At 35.3% G+C, this 27901-nt stretch overlaps 1 protein-coding gene across 8 annotated transcripts in view; it reads right to left on the reverse strand.

Moving 5' to 3' along the window:
* The window catches only part of Sox5 (SRY-box transcription factor 5), a 921295-nt gene that overhangs the window by 762348 nt on the left and 131046 nt on the right, over positions 1–27901 (reverse strand). For 5 of the 8 annotated variants that reach the window (XM_063238384.1, XM_063238383.1, XM_063238382.1 and 2 more), the window contains exon 2: positions 20292–20372. The exons of the other annotated variants lie outside the window; for them this stretch is intronic. The gene's annotated coding sequence lies outside the window, so the exon portion shown is untranslated. The remainder of the gene's footprint in view (positions 1–20291; positions 20373–27901) is intronic. 8 annotated transcript variants of the gene reach the window in all.

Raw genomic sequence — 27901 nt, forward strand, 5'->3', positions numbered from 1 at the left:
ATCAGGAAACAGCTTTCCAAGTGCCAAGTGGAGCTGCCCAGTAGCAATTAGGATATATGAGTCTGGAGTGCCAGAGTGAAAATGCAATGTAAAAGAAACATATTCCCAAACATTTTTCCTAGCTCTGACCACTAAAATTGACTGTTTTCAAACAACTCTTTAAGGATATGGCAGAATTGGCAGTGTCTTCAATGATGGCCCTTTTTAAAATGCAGAATCTTTTGATGACTATTTGGTTTCTTAACATGTTGTTGTTGTATGTTTGCAACACATAATAACTTCATTCATCTTGGGAAACATCTACATATACATATCCCATATCCCATCTTAATCATTTTTACTTCTCCTTCATCTTTCTGGCTCTTTGTTTTTAAGAGTCAGTTCCTTAAAACTAGTCATGTAGTGATAAATCATTAGCAACTATATTCGTACTGTCCATATATGTAACTAATACTACAGAACCTAGGTTTGGTGGTTTGAGTTAATGCATGACTACAGTTTAGATAATTCAGAAGTACAAAACATAGTACCACTCCTGACTACAAAGGTCTCACACTTTCACACAAACACTAGAGAAATTTACACTCATCCTCCTGAGCAGCTGTTGAGACTTCATGCTGAGCACATTTTACATTTCACATTTTCTCTTCAATATTTACATGGAATCTTTTAAAAGGTTAAAAATGCTTTAAATTTTGACTAAATTACCTAACTTTTCCCAGAATTATGACACAAAATGGAATTTATAACCATTATCACATCACCATCACTAGCCTCACGACCACCATCTGTAGCATAGCTGTCTTTTATTAAATCCTAGTATATTGTGCACCTTGTTCTTTATTTTTACAATTTTATCTACTAGGCTCTGCATATTACTACATATGTATTATCATCCTACTATTAATATATATTCATAAATATTTATTACATTGAAACCATATGCCTCATTAAAAAAAACCCTCATAAATAGATAAGTTGCTTCTCCTTGATTGTAAAACCAAAAAAACCCACTAAATTCTAATGCAACATACAATACATGAAATAAAAAACAAGTGAGAAAGCTGCACTACTGGTTACTAGTAACATAACTGTACAATGTCTTTCTGAACAATGCAGTTTTACCATGTTCTATACTAGTTAAATGAGTCCCTTGAAATGGATCTTTTATCTATTTGAGTGTTGATAAAAATCAAAATGATGCTTATAGAAATAAAAAGTAATCTAAAGTCATTGGTCTTCATTATTAAATAAATTTTACTATAAAAATATTGAAGAGAAAAATTAGGTGATTTCTATAAATCCAAGAAGCTTTAGATCTGGTATTTGGGATATATCTGAATGTCCGGAAATAAAGATAAGTAGAAAGCATATTCCACAGTGTTGAGTATCTCTTCCAAACCCTACATGCATCTAGTTGGCAGAGGATATCAGTGGTGTACTTGGACATTGTCCACATTTGTAAATGAGCATCTCCGTGTCTGTATTTTGGCACAGGAACACGTAAATGATTATGCTGGTATATATTTAATGTAGTAGATATAAAACATGGCACTAAGTAGAAGTCCTAATTTTAGAAAACTCTTAAAGTCATCAAATAACTTCTCTCAAGTCTTTAACATAATTAGCCTGCAAACCACAGGGTTTGCTGGATGTAGCATCTCCATTAATGTGGCCACTTGGTAACGCTGCACTCTCCATATATCACTTTCATCCTAGCCCTGTCTCTGCAGAGAAGGAGTTATATATAGTGTTCCTTCCGAGTGTAGCATAGTCAGACACGGGATGTGAGGAGACAAACATTTCCCCTCTGTAATTCCAGGGGCAGAAGTCCTCGTAAAACATACAGAGAAATGATGCACAAACTTCTTAGACATCTTTTGTGTTTCATGAAAGCCAATGACAATTTTCTTATAAGGAATATTAAAGCATTATCCTTTTGCTGTCACTTTAAAAAAGGAAAGCAAGGCTAATATACATAATCAGTAAAAAGTAGGCAAATTTTATTTACTAAATCCAACACCTTCTTTGATACGAGCTTCTTATGTTTTCTTCTGCCACTTCCTTCCCAAACTGTGTCTGCCACAGTAGAGACTAATTTATTTGTTCTCAGGGTTTGAAATAAAAGTGAACCACCTGTGCTTGAAACATTTTCTTTGCTTTCCCACTCTCATCAAAATATTCATACTGTATATTCTATTAGTCAAAGCCCAAACTTTGAACTTCCAAGATCAGAGATGACCAAAATGATAATAAAGTTGGTGCCAAGGAGTTTTTGACTGGAAATAGAATCTTGGAGCTACAAATCCATCAACTAAAATTGTAATCCTCTATGTAATTTCATGATCATCATCTCAGATTTTTTCGATCCTATTTCCGGAGATTAAAATTTGATTCATCTTGAGGCAACATCTGAATTTAACTTTCATTTACCAGTCTCATATTCAGAGCAACACAAATCACTGTGTCTTGACCTCTAGACACATGCTCCAGTGTTCACTGTACTCTGTGCATGAGGATGTTGGCTTCTGTAAGAGGCTTTGTGGCTCCAGGCTTTTGGTCATGTTTTGGAAATAAGAGTTATCCACACTTTATGAAATCACAGGGTAAGAGCAAGGCCAGGTTACGTGTTTCCACAGCTCATTCCTGCAGGTGACTGTCAGTGTGGTGGTGTCCCTCCACGCCCTAGTCTCCTTACACTTGGGGATGGTGACCACTCCCTGTTGTTATTCTACAGAGTAGTGTAACAATCCTTATTTGTGCACTGTACAACAAACTTATTGAAATATAATTAACATAAAAATCACCTATCAGTAGAATTTAATGACTTTTGAATACACACATGGAGTTGTTCACCATGATAAATTATAAAATAGTTTCATCATCCTAAAAGAAACCCCATACCCATCAGTACTCACTCCTCATTTCTTGCCAACCCTGCACCCCAGGCAACCACTAATCTACTTTCTGAGCCTCTATATTTTGTCCATGTTAGAATATGTATTTCAACTTCCGGGAGAACATGGCAGACAAATAACAGCAGCCATGGAGGCTCTCTGAGATTACCAGTTTAGAATCCAGGAGCCATTCCGTGTGAGGAGTCCTACGTGAGGGGAGATGTACCCTGCCGACCCAGGAATGAACTAAGCTGAGAGAAACCAACTGGAAATGCAATCCTGATGCTATAACAGGAACAGATAAAATCTCAGTACGGAAGCTGGAGCCCACACCGTTGGAAGCTGCAATTTGAATTTCCTGCTGCCGCTACTGCATCGCAATCTGCATGGCAGGGAGAGAGATGGGAGAAAGCTCTGAGAGCTGGAATCGGCGAACCAAACGGCATTGAGAGCGGGACTGGCAGGGAGCCCTGCAACAACCTGTGGTGAGTGAGAAAAATGGGGAACCTTTCATAAACTAGGAGGCTCCAATAGAGGACATTCTGGGAACGAGCAGACTAGCCAGAACAGGGTCCTGCAGTGACTTTAGTCGCATATTCCCCTCTCAAGCGGGAGTGGTGGGGAGTGCTTGGCCTGGTGATGCCGTGGACTAAGATCCAGTAGGCTAGCCTAAATCAGGTCCCTGCGCCTGGCAGTGCACCCTAGCAGTGAAGCATTCAGTAGGCTGACCTGGAGGGGTGGGCCCAGCAGAGGTTTCCCAGGTCTGTGTCTCCCTAGTACACTGCAGTGGGCGGGAACACCTAGCCGAGACAATTCAAACAAACTGTAATAGACAAAGAAAAAAAAAAAAAAAAAACTGGGCCTCCTACATATGCTTGGATGGAAGGAACAAAAAGTATGGGAAAAGGGAGCAACAAGAAAGGGTCCTCCTTTCCTGAGAATACTGATGCAGGAAAGGTAAATGCAAAAGAGAATGAAGACAGAAAACATGCAATATCAAACACGGCACCTATAGACAATAAAGCGGTATCTCTGGAGCCTCATAGACAAGTTCAAAAATGAAGTTTTAATGAAATAAAGCAAGAAATAAGTAGAATAGTTAGAGAAATGCTAAGCACTGCCCAAGAAAAAACAGATGGTGGAATGGAAGAACAGAAAAAAAAGGGGAGAATTGTTTGATGGAGAAAATAGAGAAAACATAGAATATGTGAAGCAAGTTCAAAGAGATTACCAGGAAACTAAAAACTCTATCTAAAGCTGGCATAACAGCTTGAAAGAAACTAAGGATAGATTATCAGAACTAGAGGATAGATTTGTAAGGTGGGAGCATGAAATGAAAAACTTCTTAAAAATAACAGCAATAATACAAATAGCAATAATACAAAGACTAGAAGATGATAAGAGGATCTATAACTTAAGAATTAAGAACATAAAAGAAGTAGGGACTCAAACAAATGAACTACAAAAGCTATTCACAGAAATAATCCAGGAGAATTTCCCTAATTTAGCAAAAGGTAAAGATACTCAGATGTATGAGGCATACAGGACACCAGCCACCTACAACCCAAACAGAGCTATACCCAGGCATGTAATAATCAAAATTCCAGAAATACAATATAAGAACAGAATGTTAAAAGCTATCAAAGACAAGAAACAGATCACTTACAAGGGAACACCCATCAGAATTACAGTAGACTTCTCGGCACAAACCATCAAATCACGAAGAACGTGGGGGGAAATAACTCAAGCTTTGAAAGATAATAACCTCCAGCCAAGATTGATATATCCTGCACAACTGTCCCTAGAAATTGATGGGAAAACAAGGTGCTTCTGGGATAAAGAGGAACTAGAGGAATTTGTAACCACCAATTCAACTCTACAGAGAATACTGCAGGATATTCTAAAAAAGAAAAATACCAAGATTCCAGAAACAATGGCAGAGCGGCCACAATGAATGGAGCAGAAAGCAAAATGAAGAGGACAAATTGACAACTAATGACAGAAAAAGAGCTCAACAGAAATGAGGCAGAGAAGGTTGGATGGTAGGAACAGCCATTTTGGAGAAAACAAGACATCATAATAGGTAGTGCTGATTTAATAACCTCTTGTTTTGAAGTCCCATCAAGCTTTTGTTCTTCTGTCTCCATCGGTTTTAACCTGTTGTATCTTATTGGAATTTATTATATGTGATAATATAAACAAAAACTTTTATAGACAAGGAGATTATACAGAAACCACTGTTCATTTCTGTTAGTTGATTCCAAATACCCTGTAATACCGTCATTCTCTTGAACAGTTTTACATTGTCTTGATACATTTGATACTACAGTATACGAAGTTATACCCAAAGATTTTAAGGGAAGAGACACTATGGTAACTACTATTATGTCGAGATTATCTTGTGGTGAAACACTATTTTGCTTAAATGGCTATGTTTTGACCTGCGCTGTTTTGTTGTTATGCCCTCTTTTTTATCTCAATCTCCTTTTTATTATCTACTTTTTCATTTTTATCCTTTTAATTAAGGGGAAAATAAATAAAAATAGCAGGATATATTATAGTAACCTACAAAAAAAAAAGAATATATATTTCATACAAATGGAACTGTATCCTAGGTATTCTATTGTGACTCATGTCCTTCACTTAGCACAGTATTTTCAAGGTTCACCCAGGTAACAGAATGTATAGAAACTTCATTTCTCATTGTTGTCAAATAATATTCCATTGCATGGATCTAATGCATTTATCTATTCATCAGGCGGTGGACACTAGGTCATTTCTACTCGGGGTTATTATGGATGATTCTGCTATGAATACTGTGTACAAGTTTTTGTACAGAAATACATTTTCATTTCTCTTCAGTGGATTCTTAAGCATGCAATTAATAGATCATATGATAACTCATAAGGCTAAATATTCCAAAGAACTGTCAGAGTGTTTTGTAAATAGCTGCCCATTTTATATTACCACCAGTACTATGTAAAGATTTCAACTGCTCTATATCTTCACTGACATTACTTTGTCTTCTTTTATTTTATTATACCCAATTCATGAAATAGCATCTCCTTGTAGTCTTGGTTTTTAAACTGTACATATCCTTAAAATTATACTTTTTTATTAAATTGTGCTCAAATAACTGATTAAAGTGTATGTCTGTTTCTTGCCAAAGCCTGAAATATTGATTCAAAGCTGAAGTTTTTTTTTTTTTCTTTTCTGAAGATAGTTTTGAAATTTCTTCAGGATTCTCTTTTTCATGCTAAACAGATCCTCTTTATGAAAACTATCATTTTCTAGATAATCTATGCACTATTTCACCAGCTCTAGCTATTAAATCGTCAATGTCTTTCCAAGTATTTTACATAGAACTGACACATGTGACCCTGCCAACATACCTTTCACTGGGTGATTACCTCATTGCTTACAGACACTATCTTGGCTACGATGATGGCTAACTCTCCCTTAAGCACTAATCTATCCCCTTTAGGTATGATTCTTCAGTTATTACTCTGTAATCTATACTGTCAACTACATGAATGTTCTTTGCAATTTATCAGAATTTCGTAATATATTATAAAAATACCTTTTACAAACCATGATGATATCTGGTATTAGGCCTATTTTTAAAAATAGGTTAATTTTGTTTGACTAGATCCTTGGAAACCCAGACTGGCAACTCTTGAGAACTGCTTTCCTGCTATCAGTTCAAAAATGCTGTGTAACATAGCACAAATTAGAATTTCATTAACTTCCTAATATATAACAATGAATAAAGTATAAACAGTTCCTCTATTTTAAATTCAGGGTAACATTTATTCATCTTTAATCTTCTGACATTTCTTTTACATGTCATTTTAACTGTACCAACAGTGGATATTTTAAAATACCTTCAAGTTAGTAACCTTTTCATCTCATACTATATCTTACACCAAATATGTGAGTTCATTACAGACACTTTCACCTTCAATATTTGAATTCAAAATACTCTAGTCATACCTTTGATAGTTTTCCTTTCCTCATTCCCTATATTAAACTGTCATCTAGAGTATTCAAAAATCTGAAATCCACACTATCTGAGTGCTTCTCACCAATTCTACTATCACTCTAGATAAAGCCAAAATCTAGTCACACTGGATTGTTGTAATTCTCTATGGATTGTCCTCCTTCCTTTCTTTCTTGTCCCTCTCATCTTCTCTGCACAGCATAGCCAATAAGTTCTTTTTAAAATGTTCATCTGACATACGCATCTGTGAGAACACTGTATCATGCCTGTAATCAGATATAAATCAGCCTCAAAAATCAAACAACTATAAAAACATTCTTCTGACCACATCACTCACCCACTTGTCTTACCACTGTCTTGTTCATAAGTATATTTTTGCATCTATAATACTATCCAAAATATAGGGGATACTCAAAAATGAGTATCCAAAGGAATACATTTAATAATTTTAAAAAATCTAATCATGGTGGAGGCATGGAGAAATACTCTGGCTGAGGATGGCTCTGGCAAATTTCCCCAATCACACTGTGCTTTAGAGGCCCACGGGGAGCACAATCTTCCTTCCAAAACTACATCAATCATTGAGCTTCTATGTCCAGTCTGCATCTGCTGTTATCAAAGAACAGCACATGAGAACCTTCAAGCTTGAGAGTAGAACACGAGCAATTTTTTTTCTTTTTTCTCTCAACCACATATTCCCAATTATGACAAATGAATAAAGTAGATTAAACCTAAGAAAAAATACAGCAAAATTAGAAACTGGCAAAAAGCAAATCTACTGCCTGGGGCAGCCTGGGACTGATGGATGATGACAGGCAGCAGACAAACCCTGTTCCCCATTCTGAATCCTGTCTACTAAACAAATTAGCAAGCTCATCAATATCTGCACAGCATTTACCTTCTGCAGAAACAGCTGCTGCAAAATCAAGATGCTGACTCTTTAGGTTGTGGTCTTGCCAATGGGACACAATTATAGGCCATAAGGGCTGGAGATAACAGAACACAACCTGATATTATCAAAAAAGGTTTTGTGCAGGTTTGGAGGACATACTGTGTTAGGGTCACCTGTACTGTACTTCCAACTCCATCACTCCTGTCCTAAAAACCATATATCTGAATTCTGAGAAGCATCAAGTTAATTCTTGTACCACTAGTTTTTTATACTACCAACTCACTACTTAAAAATGAGAAAATCATTCAATAGTCAAGCAGAAAGTTGCAACGTAGATAGTTTTACACATGGGTTATGATTCAAAACATGTTCCTTCATAAAAACTCGTGTTTGGTTTTTATGGAAATTACATTTTTAAAATGACAAAACTCTCTTTTAAAATATTATATAACATTAGCTTCAATTTTAACTGAAAGAAACATTGTTTATTGCATAGTAGAGTGACCAAACATAACAATAACACACTGTACATTTCAGAAGACTAATAGAAAGGATTTTAAAAGTTTTTGCCCTAAAGAATGATAAATGTTTGGAAAAAGTTAACAAGATTTAAACACTATGTGATGTCTAAGTGTATCAAAATATTATATGGAAAGCTGTTAATAAATATATACAATTTTCCAGTTTTTATGTTAAACACAAAATAAAGTTTAAAAAACTAAGAAAATATCTTCCTCACAGAATTGTCACAGAAGAAAATACATAGGCAACGTGCACAAAAATATAATATATATTTCCCAAAACTTGCAACAGACAAAAGAAATGACTTTTATACTAATTTTATAGGGAATGATTTATATGCACTTACATAAAGATGAAGATAATAAAATCTTACAACATCCTGCATTGGAAAAGCATAAAACTATGAATGGCTGCATGATACACAACCCTGCCCAGAACTAAGATCTGATCACACTGCTAATTAATGATGTGACAGGTGATTAAACGAACATGGAAGAGACTTCACAGACTCCAAGTCTATCTTCAGGCATTTTCTCATTAGAGCCCTGAAATTCTTTATCACTTACAAGACAAACTGCATCTCTCTGGTCTGTCATGGCCCTCCATACTTAAAGGTTGCAAAGCAGCAGAGACATCCACAAAGAAGGCAAAGCTGTACTTACCCCGGAAGGAAAAAGGTAGGCAGCTGACAGAAGTGTTTCTCAATAGCCTCAGAGATTCCTATTGATTTGAGTCCTCAAGACATAGGCTGCCTCCTAAGCCTAATTTGCACAGGGGCCACAACATCACTGCAGTGCTGTTTCCAGTTGGCACCCAGACAGTGCTGGCTACTACTGCGAAACTATCAAAGTCACTGCCACTGGAAGAGTTCTCCTAGAACAGGTGTACTTATCCCACCTCTTCTGCTGTAAGCATTTGATGGCTATATTGTTAAGATATTTTCCAATTTGTACAATTAGTATTCATAGAAATGTCTGTGTCCCCACTATACTGTGAGGAAGTATGTTTCATTCTTTTATGAGTACACCTAGAATAGTACCAAGAGAGCTGATCGTTGTTCAATTGGTGATGAAGAAAAAGATCTTTTATCCTCTATCCTCTTCTTCACATTTCACTTAAATAAAAATGAAGATGAAAATAGACCAAAGGGTGTTAAGTCAAATTACAAAAATGGTACTTTTGCATTACCATAATATTCTTTCTGGCTCTCTGCAGAAGTACAATTTCTTTCTTTATTTTTCATGTTGTGATAAAGCTTTTCACCAGATAGTGAGCTTCAAGAAGCCAATGACAATTTTCTGTATCCTAACCTCATGAGGATGAGCTCATAGACTTTCAATACATGGCTGTTGATTAGTGAGCATCTACAAAGGCCATCTACACATAGATGACTATTCCATTTTTCTTTTCCCATCACACATTTTGTTTTTCTTAGGGAGAAAATATGTTTGAAAAAATTAATTTCTTCTATTTTCTATGATGAAGAACTTATCTAAATGTACCAGGGTTTGGGGACTGCAAAAATCCAAAGCTTCTAGAATGATTCTGACCTTGATGCTGCTTGTCATTTGTCTTTATGGCTCATAACCTAGAAAAAATATGTGGAAGCAACTTCTCTTCCTAGGAGAAATCTAATTCTACGCCATCAATAAGGAAATGTGTGTGTGTGTGCGTGTGTGCGTGTGTGCGTGTGTGCATGTGTGTGTGTATTGTAATCTAAGACATCTTTGGATTTGTCTCCATTCTCCAGTATCATTTGTTTCCAGTCACCAGCAGCCATTCCATATTTTTCCAATCACAGCAGGACACACAACTATCCCATTATGGAGTTTGTATTCTTTTGAGTGGAATTACCCTCCCCTCAGCTATAACAGTAACCCTGATTGTCTTAAACCAAACTGCAGAGGCATTTGCTCAGATGTAGAGCATGGAGGACAAGGACAGATAAAATGGTTCTATATATATATATATATATATAAAAGATCAACCACTTTGCCAGCAGTCCTAGTCCCTGAGCCCAGAAGTCACAATTCAATGTCTGATATAAGCCTTCTAGAATGCTAAATCAAAAGAAATTCTGAGAAAAGTCATTTTAGAAATGAGAGCATCTGTGGCAACCTGAAGAAAACTGAAGAATAAACTGACAAATATATATTGTTTCTCTATTGAGCTCCGATTTGTTATGTGGTCTCAAATATATGAGTGAGTTCTCTGTGTCTTATTTCCCTACCCATGAAGGTAGAGGAAAACTACAAAGTTTGACTGATGAACCACAATAATTCTAACAGTATTAACTTAAATATGTCTAAATTTTGTGCTCATTAAATGCCTGAGTGTGTTAGCATTGTGAATATAATACTACGCCAGTTCTCCTCGTGCAAACAAACCATCAATAATTCATATTCAGGATTGGTGTCTGTCTCAATAACTACTCTAGCTCCTAGAGATAAGTAACTTGTATTATTTTGTGGTCTCTGAGAAGCTAGTGTCTTGTCATACTCCTGCTTCTAATCTTCCAGAACTCTCTGAAAACCACTTTCAATGTAGGATTTCCTCAGTATAGCTAGCAGGAACACCAAAACCTTCAGTTCAGGGGTCACATCTTCTCTCTCACTCCCTTGACATCTTGGGCTGGCCTGCACTCCCAGAATGGAATGTCCTCTTTATCTCCAGAATGTACATGCTGCTATGAGAAGGAGTCTAGGGAGGGAAGTTACTGGTTTTGCAATTGTTTGAAAGATTCTAATAATTGCAGCTAGGGATCCATCCTCTTGTGTCACAGAAGTTGGGAAATGGGTCAGACATAATGCATTTGGTTAAGTGTCTAAACTGAAAAGGTGCTATTTTATTTTAAATGGCATAGTCTTTACAAAGGCTGAGGTTACTGGTGCAATGCTCTCTCATTTTAAAACGTATCAGGGACATGCCCTTTAAGGGTCAGGCTTTCATTTGCTGATGTTAATTCTCAGCTGCCTGCTCCTCGTCCTTCATTGTACCCTGTGTCTTAGCTGGGCACGCTCCTGATTCCCTGTTATAGCCAGACGGACCATGTAAATAGTGTTTATGTTAAGGAAGTCATGTTCAGTGTGACTGGAGCACACAGAAACTGATGTTGTTGTCACTTTAGATTAAGCTCTTATTTTAGTAAAGGAGGCAATTGGAGCAGGCAGCTGAGTGGCCGAATGAAATATTCAGCTCATTTCATTTAGAGCTGCCCAGTTTCCATTGTTCATGCTGGCAAGGCTGGTTAACCCTGTTGGTGCCAGCACAGCAGCAGCTCCTTCTGGGTCTTCTACCTATGCATGGGGTGCCTACAGCTGACAATGCTTAAATCATCCATTAGCACACCTAGAAATGGCCAGATGAATCATGTAGGAACACTTTCTCTTGGATGCATTTTTGTGATGTCCACGTGTGTGAGTCTAATTGGATGCTTTAAGGAAGAGGTAGGGGTGTGTGTGGGGGGGTAGTATGCCTAAATACGCAGAAAATGAGCACAAAGATGTTTAGGGAAGAGAGGTTTTGTGATGACTATGACTGCAAATGGTAAAATGTAAAATATGTCTACCAAAGGAAGATGTTGAACTTCATTTCTTGCAATCTTTTAAGTATTTCTTTGAAACCGGCACTTACTAACAACCATCATCCCATAACAAACACGCTGAAGATTATTAGTTACAAAAATTTTCCTTCAAAACTTAGCACTAAGCAAGACCTGTGTGTATACAAAGACTTGATAATTCTTTACCATCTCATACTTCTTCCTTCCTTGTAATTATTACAGAAAAAATTTTCTTCTATCTGATGTGTTTAATTTAATTTTACATACTCATTATTGAGATCCAGAAAACATGCAAGAATATATACAATAGTACTTATGTTTGTACTACTACTATGGGTAGGGGCTCTAAAAATGTAGACATTTTGAGAAGTTCTATTTAAGTAATATCCACCAAAAAAAGAAAAACTACATTATGCACTGAACACAGGTCTATGTTGACTGGGCACTGATCAAACCATACCCTCTACTGGTTAATTAGTGGACATTTATTAACTGGATAGATTTTGCACAGAGTAGCTTCTGTGTGTTTCAAACCTCATTTCCCCCTCATCATTTCATGCACGATGTGCCAGTGTTGTGGGACATGTTCACAGGACAGTATGACCTCTGGCTTCAAACCTGTATGTTGCAATGCTCTAGTGTGTGACAAGATTCACAGTTACCAACAGCATCACTGTACGTGGATGTGTGTGCAAACAATCTGATTATACCATTCTGCCTGATCTAATACTACGATTTCCTCAGTTTGACTCCCTCTTTGGTGGACTTTTCCCCATCTAATAATAGCCAAGGTCCTTACACTGTTACTCCAAGACAGAAAAATTTAAAAAGTGTAGTTGAAGTAAAGAAAGTCTAGTGAAGTGAAAACAATGATTTTAAATGACTGCACTTAAAATAGATGATTGTTCAAATTTTACCAAAAAAATGTAACCATCTGAACACATGGTCTGGAATTTTTCCCTAAATCTGGGAAATGACCCATATATATGACAGGGTCAAAACCTTTATTTCATCTAAATAAAAGATAATGATGAAAAAATTTATTCCTTCTCTAGTTAAACAAATTTTCTTAGAATGTATCAGGTATTTATTAATAGCTGTGATTAAGTCCATGTGGTGAAGGCATGTTTTTGCACATTTGCACCACTGGGAGGTGGTGGCTATTTTAAAAGATGGGAACAAGTAGTAGGCTTTAGATCACTGAAGACAAGCCCTTGAAGGGAACTGTAGGATGCTGGTCTCATTCTTATTTTTTTCACTTTTTGGCCATGAAGTAAGAAGCTTTGCTTCAACCACAAGTTTCAGCACAATGCACAGGTCCAGAGGAACAAGTATGAACCAAAATAAAATAACCAGGTTTTCTTTTTAAGGTATTTATCTCAAGCATTTAAACAGGAAGCTAACACAGAGACATAGAGGTTAACTAGTAATTCTCAATAATTGGAAACTCAGTGGAAAATATAAAAGAAAGGTTTGTAGAGCAGATTTTATTCTTGGTGTTATAAAACAATACAAATTTCCTAAAAATGTAAAGGTCTCCCATATCTAAAGTATAAACAATATGTTAAACTGAACACACTTTAATATTGCCATATACTTCAGCAGCTAAAAAAAAAAAAGACAATGGTTAAGAAAAGTACACATATGAGTGTGGTTATTTTGAACAGGCCAGTCAAGAAGGCTATGGAAACACAAATTAGAGACATTATGTTCCAAAGAGTTTAGAGAAATAAGAGAAGGAAGTAATTTCAAAATTAATTTTGATGGAATTTTCTCTTGTACTATCAAAGCATATAAATGCAATTTATACATAATATACCAGATCTTATTATGTGTATGTATATATGTGTATCTTATATTTATGATATTTTTCCATTAAACAAAATAAAACAAAATCTACATGCTAATGATATACAAGTTTGCTATGTTATTTAAAATAAGACTTCATGTAGAGTTAATTCTATTTCAATTTTACTTGATTATACAGTGAAAAGATACTCATTTTTATACTCACATTGACTAAAAAAAAACAAGTTTTCAGTGTAATCAATAATCTAATGAAATTCAATCAATAAATGACCACATTTATAAAAGTAGCTAACTTATCCAAGTCTTAATGAATTCCTCTACCTATTCATTAAGAGTTCTTTTTTAAATTCTTAAATTTGAAAATCAAATTCTGGCAGAAATTTTCAAGATAAATGCTCAAATTTTTCACATGGGTAAAAGTATTTATTAGCTTTGAAAGTTTTCATATTTTTCTATTCTGTTTTTTCTTGTCTTCTTTCTTTCTTGGAACCACAGGAATAAAGGCATTAGTAAGCAATACGTAAAAAGTTAAGATTAAAAAAAAAAAAGTTGAGACAAAAGTGTTTGATGGAAGCCAGGGAAAGAATTAAGATATGGGAAAGTTGCTGACATCAAAGATAAAGCAAAAGCTGCCTAAACTCTCCAATTTAGCAGAAATTAACAGTTGATAGTCAACTTGAAATCAACAAGAGGGAACATTCAAAATCATTCCAGTCCATACAATCAACAGATGAAATCTGGACATGCAACATCTGGTTTATAGCTTCACTTCTTGAGTCTATCTAAACTCACGACATGATTCCAGTTACTAATAGTGTTGGTGGATAGATTCTAAATTTCATTAACAATGCACAATTATCAGCCCCACCCTACTAAGCCACATTTTATATGCAGGAACACACACATTTTGAAGAAGGCTTTTAAAAATTATAAATTGCTGAATAGGTTCAAATAAAGTATGCAACAACAAAAGCTTATTATCAAAGAAAATACTTCAACATATTTCTCCCTAAAGATTCATGTGGAAACCACTTAGTACCCAGTATGGTAGTCTTGAGATCTGCCTCACAGACTATTATAGAACTTCCAACTCCTTTTCCTTCCTGTATTTTGATTCCTAGCCACAAAGTAAGTGGATTTGATCTACCATGTACTACTACCAACATACAGGCTGTGCCAGCCACAAACGTAACACCAGTAAGGACTTAAACCAGAGGAGATCAGAACCTAAAATTAACAGTGAAAATAATCTTTTTTATTTCTTCATAAGTTCATTATCATAGGTGCTTAGTATAGTGACTGAAAGCTGGTTAATGCAAAACCTTTATTGGTAAGTAACTTATACAACCTATTATCTAAAAGAAGAGGTGGCACAATACAGGGGTGGTTTGTACCCCTTCCTTCAGACTTAATTTTTCTCATTAGTAAACTTTTTTTTTGTCTTTTTCCTTTTTATCAGTACCAGGGATCGAACTCATGACTGCCTGCTTGCAAGGCAGGCAGGCGCTTATGCCGCTGAGCTAAATCCCCAGCACCTATTAGTAAACTTTTAATGTGAAAACTGACTCAATTATTATAACATTTTGAACTATGCCATGAAAATTTACATATTATTTCCCTTTTTAAAAATATTGTGTAGTCTTTTCAATTTTGCCTTTAGCCTACAAAGCTTAAAATACTTCCTCTCTAGTCCTTTTCAGAAAAAGTTTCCTGACATCTGCTCTAAAATAATCTGGCTTTCAAAAATTGTTTTGGTCCCACCTGTCGAGCTTTTATAATCTGTGTGTGTGCTTATACACCTTGGGAGTTTTGAAAATGCAAACTAAAAATTCATAATTTGTATGAGCACTCCAGTGTCACCCAACATTAATGAAAGCAGAAAAGAGGAGACAAACAATGCTCGTAACTCACTGAAGCTGAATATTTTTTATAAAATTTGTAACAGTAAATATAAATCCTGAGAACATATTTCAGGTTCCCTACCAAAATACTCCTAGAGGCCCACACAAGCTTCATTTATTTCAGCTTCCTATCAGCCTCCCAGTATATCTGGCTCCCTACCAATTCTTAGTTTCTAAAGTTTGCAACTTCTAAACTAACCATCCCATCACATTGTGCAGATTAATTTTTTTTCTAAAATAAAATTCTAAACATATTCCTTCCCTACTTGAAAACCTATCCTGCCAATAAGATAATTGGCACAGATCCTCTCATGCTATCACCCCACCTACTTCTCCAATCTCATTCTCTGTTGTTCCAGACATACTGCTTTATTTACAGTTACTTGTAATGTTATTTTCATCTTCCCATACCTTAGCAGATGTCCTTCTCTCTCAGTGAAATGTATTTGCTCCTCTTTCTGTCTAACAGATTTCTACTTAAGTTTCTATTGCAACTTACCTTTCAAAGTGTCCCAGACCTGCCCACAGAGTTAACAGCAACCTCTTTGTCCACTCACTTGCAGTACTGCATGTCACCTTGTATAAGGACTCATACTCTCTCTGGTTCTTTTGATAAATTCTTAAAGGTAAAAACCTAGTCCTAGCCACCTAGTTCCCAAGGACCTACTCTGAAATACTCAGTACTTCTCAATTGAGCAATTTAGTGAAAAAAAGAGAAGGAAATTCAGTCACACAGTGCTTATATATGTTCTGATACGTTCTGAGAAAGGCATCATTAGATGATCTTGTCCTTGTTTAATCATCCTAGAGTGTGCTTACACAAATCTAAATGGTACAGTCCATTAATTGTATGTGGTCTCATAGTACAATCAGTAAGACATATAAGGCTGTTGCCAGAATCATATTGCACAGTTTTACAGTAAAATTTTTCAACAAGTTCTTGCATGGTACATTCTAGAATAATATATAGTATGGTAAAATTAATAAACCAGTAACAACTACCTAATATCATTATTAAGCAGTTAGCACAAAACATAACTGCATGTGTTACATTTTCATACAGCATTTCATATGGCAGTGCAATAGCACCATCTCAAACAGGTGCTCTGCCACAATATTAGAACCATTGTGATGTCATGGGTGACAGGAATTTTCAAGCTCCTTTATAATCATAGATGCAGTCCCTAACTGATCAAAATGTCCTTATGGAGCACATTACTAAAGGCTAATTCTGCAGTTTGCTGGTATTGGTGTTTGATTAGCGGTACTGCCAGCATTTTTAATCCTTAATTTAAAACATCACTTTTAAATCCTATATTTTTAGTAATGGAAATTTTAATTGATAACATCTTTTTTGAAGCCACTCTCATTTTTATTAGCTCTTCTCTCCAATTCTTTTAAAACTCTACTCTTGGGCCAAATTTATTTGCATGCCCACAAGTATACTCTACTTGGAATCATGTGTACTTAGATCCTAGTACACATTTAGCTAACTATCCTTACTACTACTTTATTAAAGTGTATTTCTCTTAAATATTTCTCAGTATATATATTTCTCAGTAAGTGAGTATCCATGAGAGTTTTGGCAAGAAAAATCTTATAATGGACATTTCTGTATACTTCTAGCCCTAACTGAAAGGAATAATAACAATTTTTTACCATGTGGAATAAAACAGTGACAAATATTATAAGACTCAAATTATGCTTATGTGCACAAAATCACATTTCCAAATCACTATTATAATTTCTATCTCCCATCTAGGATGCAACAACAATTGTTTTTAAAAGGAAAATATTCTAAACAATCTGAAAATCCTCCTAAATAAAATCCCCACTGAATTTGAATATATTCTATTCTATTCTAGTTAAGCTCGCATTATCATTATCTAGTACATGCTGGCAGGAACATTATAACAGTTTATCGTTTTTCTTTTGTATAATTAAGATATGCTGTTCTATCACTCATTTTTTTAACTATGCCCGATGTGAAGAAGACCACACACATAGCATACTTGGACATAAATACAGGTCAAGAACACCAAAAATGCACACCACAGGCCATAGGAATAATACCACCAAACTCAAGCTGATCCCATTTTAGTGGCTTGGGAACCACTGGAATCTTGCATAATCTATATCTTGAGTTCAGGAACAAATTCATTCTCTAGCCAATGATACAATGATAGTACTTTGAACTTCTCCATAGACACAGTAGGCTTGTTATTCTTAGTTCATGTGACGGTACAATCTTATGTCTAACTAGCTCCTTTGTTGGGTGATTTATGGCTCACCCACACTGGGTTTGGTTGCTTAAAAGAAAGAGAATATTCTCCTTGTTGCACAAATCTGCATTTAGTACTTGTCTGAGATGCAGCATAGAATAGTAGAAAGCACACAAGCTTTAGAGGCACATACTCATAGCATGGAATCTGATCTTTCCAAGTCTGTGTAACCTTGAAGTAACTAAGCCTCTTTGAGCCCTGCTATTGTGAGTTGAACTGTGTCCTTCTGAAAATTCATATGTTGGAGTTCCAACTCCAGTACCTGAGAATGTAAACTTATTTGGAAATATAGTCTTTGCAAAGGTAATTAACTAGTTAATGAGGTCATTATTGTAGGCCCTACTCCAATGTAACTAATATCCTCATAAAAAGGGGAAATTTGGACATAATTGTAGATATACTGTATTAGTCAGCTTTCCATCACTATAACAAAACACCTGAGGCCATTAACTAATAAGAGAAAAGGTTTATTTTGGCTATGATTTTGGAAGTTCTAATTCAAGATTATTTGGCCTCCACTATTTTCGGCTTCAGGAAAAGGTGGTACATCATGGTAGAGAGCACATAGTGGAACAAACCACTTACATCATGAGCCAGGAAGTAAAATAGAAAGGAGCAGACTGGGAGGGCCCCAATCTGCTTCAAAGCACACTATCAATGTCCTAATAACTTCTCATGAAGCTCCAAAATGTTCCACCCACCTTCCAACAGTGCAACCCTCATGATCAGGCCTTTAATAAATGAGCCTTTAGGAAACACTCATCAAAATCACAGCACATGTATGGGAAGAAGATGGAAAGAGATAGTGAGAAAAGATGATCATCTGTAAACCAAGGAAAGAAGGCTGGTAAAGATTACTTCTCTCACAGCCTTCAGAAGGAAACAAGTTTCCAGATATCCTCATTTATAACTACTATTCTCCAGATGATAGATATTGGGAAGTAGAAAGAAAATGTTCAAATAGGAAGGGGATCAAGGGAGAGGAGGCAGAACAGAAGGAAAAAATGAAAACAAAACTTAAGTAAATGTGAATATGAATTGAAGGGAGGAAAAGAGAATGGGAAAAATATGAATCAAGATATACTATATACAGGTACAAATTCCCTATGATAAATGTAAGCATTGCGCATACCAAAAGTGAGCCATGAATTTTTTAAAGGATTAATTTAAAAAAAGAACTACTATTCTGCAGAACTGTAAGATAATAAATTTTTGTTGTTTAAGCCCTCCCGCCTGTGGAACTTTGGAATGGCTGCCCTAGCAAAGTGGTTATTATATGGTTCCCCCAATGCTAAATACATGCTGTACCATTATAAAGATTAAAAATCATATGGTAAGTGCTCAAAGAGGACAAAGAGTATTTTTACCATATGGAGCATAATAGTTGAAGTATGTTGCCTCACTTCCTTGAAACTTGCTTCTTTCCCTGTGCAGTCAACCCAGCAGATATACTATCCTCACAGCAGGAAGCATGGGGCGTAGGAGAGTAACAATGATTAGATTTGGGGTTTTTAAGAGCCTGATGCCCTCCGAAATGATTCCCGTTCAAGAATACAGGTTTAGAAGGGACTCTCCTATGTGTGAACTAAATTAAGAGCACAGGTAAATCCCGCTAAGTGGAAAATTGATGGTAATCTAAACACAAACAAACATTAGTGGGACCTAGGAGCAACAATTGATATTACCCTTCACACTTCACACTCCACTGCCTCAACTCTCCCTAGCAGGGATAAAACAATAAGACATTAGAATATTCAACCAAGACACCTTCAATAACAGATATGAAATTTCAAAAGTAAAAAATCAGATCAAAATTCAGAAATTTTGAGTAAGCTGGCTAGTTCTAAAATTTATCAGGAAGACATCAAGGATGAAAGAGTGGAGGATAAAAAACTTTATAAAATTCTTTAATACAGTCACTTGCCCTATACCAAGTCCTTCCCCCTGCCAAGCAAAGAGATGGAAAGGGTTGTTTTTGCATGGACAGAAAAGCTTTGGAGGAACAACTTAGAAGGAATAAATGTATTCCCTTGACTTATACAGATCCAATGAACTAAAGACGTGACTTCGGCCCTGAAAATCTGAAAGACAAGATTAAATAATGGGCAGCTCCAGACTCTGAAATGTACCTACATCTCTTCCTGTTTATAGAGGCTGAAAGGATGCATATTTTCATGAAGCTCATGGCGGGCAAGTGTGAGGGAGCCCAACTGAAATCCAAGAAGACACCTTGGAAGCATTTAAAAGACAAAAAATGACGTACACACAATGACTATCTGAGAAAGCACCTCATAACCTTCTTGAACATCTATGCAACCTCAGATTGCTACTACACAGCATACATGGAGGATCCAAATGGAATTTCAGTGTGGCTGTAGAAGAATAAAGAAAGTTACATTTCTTATACACATAAACAAAAGACATACCTGCCACATGTGGAAGGCTTGTCCAAGACTTCTAAGAATCCTCTTGAAGTGTGTCTTTATACCAAAAACTGATTAAAAAGCCTAGAAAAGAATTGGCACCAAGTCATTTATTAGGAAGATCATGGTATGTAATGATGATGGCAAGGCTTTGAGGTCTTGGCTGGTTTGGGAAATACTGATGGACTTCCATAAACTAAGTGTAACACAGTAATGCATTTACTACTTCAAAACTCGTAATATATTAAAATCCCACATGGGCAGGAACAGAATTATCAGCAGAAGAAAAAAAATAAAACAGTTGAATTAGACTGATTTACTTTTAAATAAAATGCTCCAAATATGAGAAGAGAGGAAGCAGAGTGAAGAATTTTAAAGCTCCAAAATAAAAACATAAAAATATAAAAACTGTTTCTAATGGGAGAAAAAAATAAATTTAGATAACGGAGTAAGGACATGAATAAGATTTTTCAAAAAAAAAGAGGAAGCATGCTCAATTATAATTGTGGGTTTGTCTATTTTTCTTTCAATTTGGTCAGTTTTTGCTTCTTATATTTTGTATTGCACTTATTTTATAGGTGCACATTTAGGATTACAATGTCATTTCAGTGGTGCAACTTTTTATTAAAGTAATAATCTGTGTCACTGATAATTTTATTTACTTTGAAGGCTATTTTTTACACTAATAAAGCAGCTCCAGTTTTCATTAATGTTTTTTCACCTTTTTCTACTTTCCCACATTATTATATTGAATAAAGTTCCTTATAGATAACATGTACACTTGGGTCCTGCTCTGCAATAGGCTCTGACAATGTCTTTTAATTGTTGTATTGAGATAATTTATATTTAATGTACTTATTGATACATTGGGGCATGTTTTCAATTTTACTTTTTCTTTTCTGGGCTTCCCCCCTCTATTTTTTCATTTCATATTTTTCATTACTTTTTCCAGTCTTTTTTAGAACTCAGTTTTGACACATCTATAGTATTTTTGAGTGTCTCTTGGTATAGCATTTTTAGTTGTCACTCTACTAATAGAACATTACATGTACATAAGTGATAAAATTCTGCTGCTGACGTCATGTTACTAGCCCAAGTGAAGTTTGTCATGAATCAGTGCTCTATGGGAAATTTCGGCAAAGTGTTAAAATTCATATATGAGGAATGTAAACACAGAACTAACGTTCCTATGTGAAATACTCTCTCTTTTTTCTCTCATTTATTACTAGACATATATCCATATCTCTTGCAAAAAAAAAAAAGGCAACGGAGAAATTATCTGGATTATTCAGGGGAAAACATCTGATTTAAAACACCAAATATTCTATCATTTGATTTACTGTATACTATCCTGGAACAACTTTTTTAAGATAATGTGTTTTCTAATTCATTGAAGTTGAGTAGAAATCTGAAAAGTGTTTAAAGCCTCTAGACTTTTCCTTTGGTTTTATTTATCATTGCATGGATCATCAATAGCTCACAAATAAAAATTTTAAGTGGGCTTAACAATAAGCTCAGTGTCCATCTTTTATAAAAAGTGTGTTTCAGGGAAATGAAGTTGGCCTTCAGAAGGTTACAGGTAACTCAAATGACAGAGCTAAGCTAGAACCAAGGTCAGATATCAATGTACTACATTGTGAGAAAAAAATACTAACTTTCTACCCAAAGTGTGTCAACAGTCTGCTTGGAATTTAGTTATGCTTCATTTCCTTAAGGAAGGCAAAATAAGAACATGGCAGATGGAATATCACCATTCATCTACATTGGAATTTAACCAGGACACTGGGGTTTAAACTTACTCACTTGCCAAAAGTAGCAATAGATAACAAATAAATGGCTCAAGCATCGATATTTCAAACACTAGCCTGCAACAGCTTCCAAACATGAAATGGTAAGTTAGCATGTCCATTTCCACTGTGTATCAGGGAATTTGTTCTCACCTATCCAGACTACCACCGAGTTAAAAATTTGATGGACACAGGCATTTATTCCACATTATACAGTTTTGCTCACTTTAGATATAAAAACACATGAATGTGTACAAAAGAGACTGTCCTTGATTCCCAAAATATTTTCTATATTCCCTGATTCATTTTATGAAGGATCAAACTTCTAGTGTGTAGCTGAGTGACAGACTTTCCCTTTTAGTCATGAATTCTATCATCCAAACTGGAGAAAAAATTCTTGCTCATCTCCCATTTATATTCACAGTCAGATACTATAATTAAATAATAGAGTTTCATTTACTTGGGCTCAAATCCATTAATTTTTTTTTTACTTTCACTCATCTCTTTTCTCTGAAACATATCCCAGTATTATTATTATCCTTCAGCACACAAATACACAGATCTGTGAATCTATAATGAGATCTTCCTATTTTTTAGAATAGATTTTGATTTGATTAAACATCTAAATTGCCTTCACTTAGATACTGCCGAAATGTGAACAAATACCTGATCCCACTGGGGGAAAAAATTAGCATTTATCAGCTGACCTCCTCAGACAAGTACATGTACTGTGTTTACACCAGGGAAACACTTGGTTCACAAGCTAACCTGAGTTCCTTGACTTGTTGCCAGCTGAGATTTGAATGTGTTAATCCTGGGCACTAAAGACAGAGTTCAAATGCCCTTGTGTTACAGCCCAGTGCACTGGCCAGATGATAAAACACCATTTACTATCAGCTATGTAGAAAGCTATGTATCTTCCTCTCACTCAAGTAGCTATGTATCTTCCTCTCACTCAAGGTTCATATGGTCCACCATATGAACCAAAGGGTAAGAAAAAAGGAACGAAGATGCTGAATTCTCTATAAAGAAGTTACCTGAATTGGAAAAAAAAATCTAAGCCGGCAGTGTGTCCACCTCTGGAATGAGACACAACTACTGCACTTCTAACCTTTACTTCTAGAGAACAGAGGAACACTGGAATGTATAGTCCCACATCTAATGTTGGTCCGTCACCACACGCCTATAAGAATCTCTGGTCAACAGAGCTTTTACCCCTGCTCTTTCTCTTTTCCAGGATTTCTACTCCAAATCCCCAGCACACTTACAGCAGAGATTTTAGAGGCATTTCTATAGCCAATGCAAATTATTCTTCTTTGTTTGCTTCCTGTAAGTGAGGTGGAAAAGGGCAAGAGAGTAACAGTCCAAAGTAGTAGCTAAAACCAAAACAGATAATAAAAATCTTCTAACATTTTTCACTATTTTTCTGTCCAAATCCCCTTGCTAATTTAGAAAAATGTTTGTTGTCTTTAATATTAAAAAGAAAAACAGATATACCCATTTGCCAAACTTCATGGACTAAATATAAATGTTGGCTTTATCAAGTTAAAAATAATAGTAAATGGACAGGCTAAACGTTTTCACATAGATCACAAACTTTTACAAGGAAAAAAAGCTTTTTAATCCATTTTTTATTCTTAATAGGTCACATTTTGTGTAGGAAGACTTGTTCTCTTTTCTAGCTAAGTACCACTATGGATCAAAGAATAACTAAGACAACTGACACCTAGTTTGGATACGCAAGCAAATAGTATTTTAAAGTTTTTATAACACAAAACTATTATTTCTGACTAGAAGCAAAATTGTCAAGAATAGACTCAGTTCTATACCTAAAAATCAAACTGTCATTGCAAATTCCCCCCTCATTTGATATATTAAAAACTGAATGGATAAAGATAGTAGATTAACATACCAATCTCTGGGTTAGATTGCTAAATTTCCTCCTAAAGTTCTTATTCCAAACTTTACACAGTAACTGTATTCCAGCCTCCTCTGTGAATAAGATGAAATTTCCTGGATCTAATATTAACATCGTTTCAACCCATCTCTAAGTACTATGTCAAAATAAATATTTTGTTGAGCAATATTCACAATGTACTTTGTTAGACGATGTGAGAAAACAAAGTCATTAAAACTTCCTAATAAAGGAGCTGTGATCTAACTACTTCAAAGTCGGAAAAGTCATTAGTAGAGAAAGATTTAAAATGAGAATTGCATTCCAGAAGTTAGGAATGGAGCGTTACAACAAAACATAGGTTTGTATGTCAACATAAAAAAAAATTAAACAGCACCTAACATAAAATATAACAACATCAAAAATTACAGAAACTTCATTTTGGAAATCTGAAATTCTCGGGTCAGAGAAGCAAAGTGGAAGACGGAGATGCTATGAAGCTGGGTGGTCTCTACTTACTACTCAGAGGGCAGAAGAACCTGATGAACAGGGTCTGCAGACAGGCCCAAGCAAGAGTAGGACAAGTCCTAGATTTCTAGAAGCCAGAGATAACAGGATCCACACACTTTCATCTCAGGAGTTCTTTAAACCAGGTCTTCAGCATCTATCGCTCAGTTCATTCTGGTTTATTCTCTCTAGAGTGGACAAATGTTTTCCTAGGCAGACATCTTGGACTAGCTCAGCAAATATATCCATGAGTCTTCACCTTACAACCAGTCACTCTCTCGGGCAAGCTTCTTATGAACAGAAAACATCTGGTCCCACAGCTTCAGTATGTTTTCCCTTCCTCTCTCATCATACACAGCTGTTAAGAGTAGGGACATTTTACTTCCTGGTCAAATTAATGGGAAGATTTTATTATAGATTATGACCAGTCCCAAGAAGGTTGTGAAAACTAGCAAATGTAGCAGATCCTGTGAGTTTCTATTTTTCATCAGCAAATATTGCTTTGGAGTGCAAAATTTAAGATTGCAATTAACAATTTCAGTTAATCTTGATATGAGCTGTATTTGCACTATAAAATAATGATAATTCCTTTATTTTACAGTAGTAATTTATAAATGTTTACATAGCACAAGTATGTATTAATACAGTACATATGACAACTTCTAAGGAAACCAGTGCAGCAGATAAGCATTAATAAGTCATGATCAAGATGAAACAATATTTATGTAACTGAAAATATCAAGCTGAAATATCATGCTAAAACAACAAGCATTGCAAGTAACTCTGCATAAGACGTTGTCAATTCATGACTTGTAGCAGGTTTGAGCACCACTAGTCATTATGGTTGATGGTTGCAAGATGTTACTTTTCTGTCCCTGAATGGAATTCTCAAAAACTATTAGTAATAGTTCTGGCAGACCTCATATGCACTCGAGTGATTTCAAATGTCTTAGTTCTGACATAAAATTTGATATTTCAAAATTCGTATTTGAGAACTGAGGTTGAAAATTTTGAGCACATAAAGTAACTCTCTTAGTCTTAGGCCTGTAAATAATGACCACACCAGGACAAACGAACAGGTCTGGTGTGCAGCACATATGGATTCTTGGAGAAATGATGGAGCAGGAGGCATCAAAGAAGACTACAGTTATATCAAAGTACTCAAAAACCAACTTAAGGAAGTTCCCACTAATCAAAGATGATGCAATCTGACCTCATTCTTCTTTGATCTTATTCTTTTAAAGGATAAAATTGAATGGATCAAACCCATTAAAATGCTTCAATTTGTGAATTCACAATATTTGAGGTATTCACAATACTTAGTTACCATCTAAGGATGAAAGGAAGTCAATTCATTATTCTTCAGAATGGAGTAAATAAAAAAACATACCCAAGTATCTATCCTCGTTTTTCTATATGAACTTCACACAAATAGGCTGGGAAGTGTATTTTCATAAAATTATTGCAGCTAATATATTAAAAACAAGACAATAGAAAGAGTCTATTTCTAAGTTGCAACTCCCAATGAATTAATGGTTTGTGCACTGAGAAAAAAAAGGTTGTTAACATGAAAAAAAAGTCAATCAACATGTACCTTCTCATAAAAAAAAAAATCACTCCACCTTTAAGTCCAGCAAACAAAAAGGGGAAAAATATACATATATATACACAAAATAGTAAAGACAGTTATACTGCTAATTGCTATTAGTTCATTGAAAAGAAAGGTTTGTGCCTATATTAGTTGATCAATTTTTCATGCCTATATCTTGTAATATGACCAACTACTTTGAAAAAAACAATATGCAATGTACAAACCGTTGTTAGTCTACCACAATCTTATTTTGAAATTTTGTGCCATTAGTCTTTTTCTTTGACATAAAAAAATAATAAAATCCAGAAAACATATCAGACCTTTCTGATCAAGTCTCTAGAGCTAGCTGCCTTTTCACAGAAAGTACAAAGGAAAGAGGAACATGTTAAACTGCACCATGAGTATGCAATCAACAGAATCCACACTGTGGAAATTTCTCCAGGTCAAATGATCCAGATTCTTCAATAGATAATTCATAAGGAAAAGGGAGAAATTGAGGAGAATCTAGAACTAACTGAAACTTCAAGGCATATCAAGAACTTTTTAATGGACAAAATTATAGTGTCTACAGAAGCATAACTGGGTGATAAAACTTGATGAAATGCAAAGAACTGATTATATCATCATTCAGACAATTATTCTACAGACAGACATGGGGCTGTGAACAGGCCAGACTTCATGGAGGAGCTAACTAGAATTGTTTGCAAACTATTTCTTAACTTGTATGTATGTTACACGAGTGTTTGCCTCTCATAAATCATCAAAGTATACAATTTGGAGGATAGTTGTTAGTATTTACGTGTTGTTTTGCAATATAAAACTAAAAAATGGAATATGTTATGCACCTGTATATTACTAATGTATTTGGTACTAGCAATTAGAATACTTTCCTGATTGTCACAGAAGCCAAGCAAGTGATTTCTTTTGCCACTATGTTTCCATGTGTAGCTCTGATGAGGCTCTCATACAGTGTAAGTTGTATATTAATGACATCTTTCTTGGCTTGCTGCTCTCCACATTGGTAGGTTTTACTACCTCCCACTTGATGGAGTTAGGATGCTGTTGCAGATAATGGTAAAGCATTTACCTGCTCCCAAACACATTCCTGTTTTCTTGTTTGGTAGTCAGCACAAGTAAATAAGATACAAATTTGTGTTATTGTTGCTAATTATCTATTAGTTTCAAGTATTGTGATTTATTCTAAAAGGTAATAAGACATTCATTATATTAACAGTGCTATTTCTTTATAGATTCTGTCAGAATGAGCAGAAGAAATACTAATTCTTATGTTTCCTACTTCTGCAAATCAACAGTTTTCCAATCAGAGAAATTGTTAGCTGTATTTAATATCACCAATCCTCATCAAAGCTGAATAAAGGGCATTCTTCTAAAGTGTTTTTTCATTACTGCAGGTTCGCCATAGCTGCAGTTTAAAAACTCACTATAATCCCGTCTATAAAGGTTGACTGCATGACAATCTCAGCCAAGGTTAAACCTATTCCACAAAACCCAAGAAGAGCAAGGTCTATGGAAGTCTAAATGAGTGGACTCACCGACGACTATGGATGGAAGTTTAGTGTTCCTAATGAAAGCTATTCATTATACTCCTTGCGGTAGCTTCACTCACACCTCATGAGTGATGTCTCATATTTCAAAGCCATTTTGAGTAAGTGGAATAAATCAATACAAAGTATGATCAACATTCATAATATTAATCAATATCTAGTTCCTCTCTACATGTCTCAATCCACTGAAATTAAGAGGGATAATTATGAGTAGTTTTCATGATGAAATGTGAGAAGGAACATTTGCCACTTAAGGAAGAAAGCAATTA

Source organism: Cavia porcellus, unplaced genomic scaffold (assembly GCF_034190915.1).
Source record: "Cavia porcellus strain 051 isolate PalLab524CR breed Dunkin Hartley unplaced genomic scaffold, mCavPor4.1 scaffold_27, whole genome shotgun sequence".
Lineage (NCBI taxonomy): Eukaryota > Metazoa > Chordata > Mammalia > Rodentia > Caviidae > Cavia > Cavia porcellus.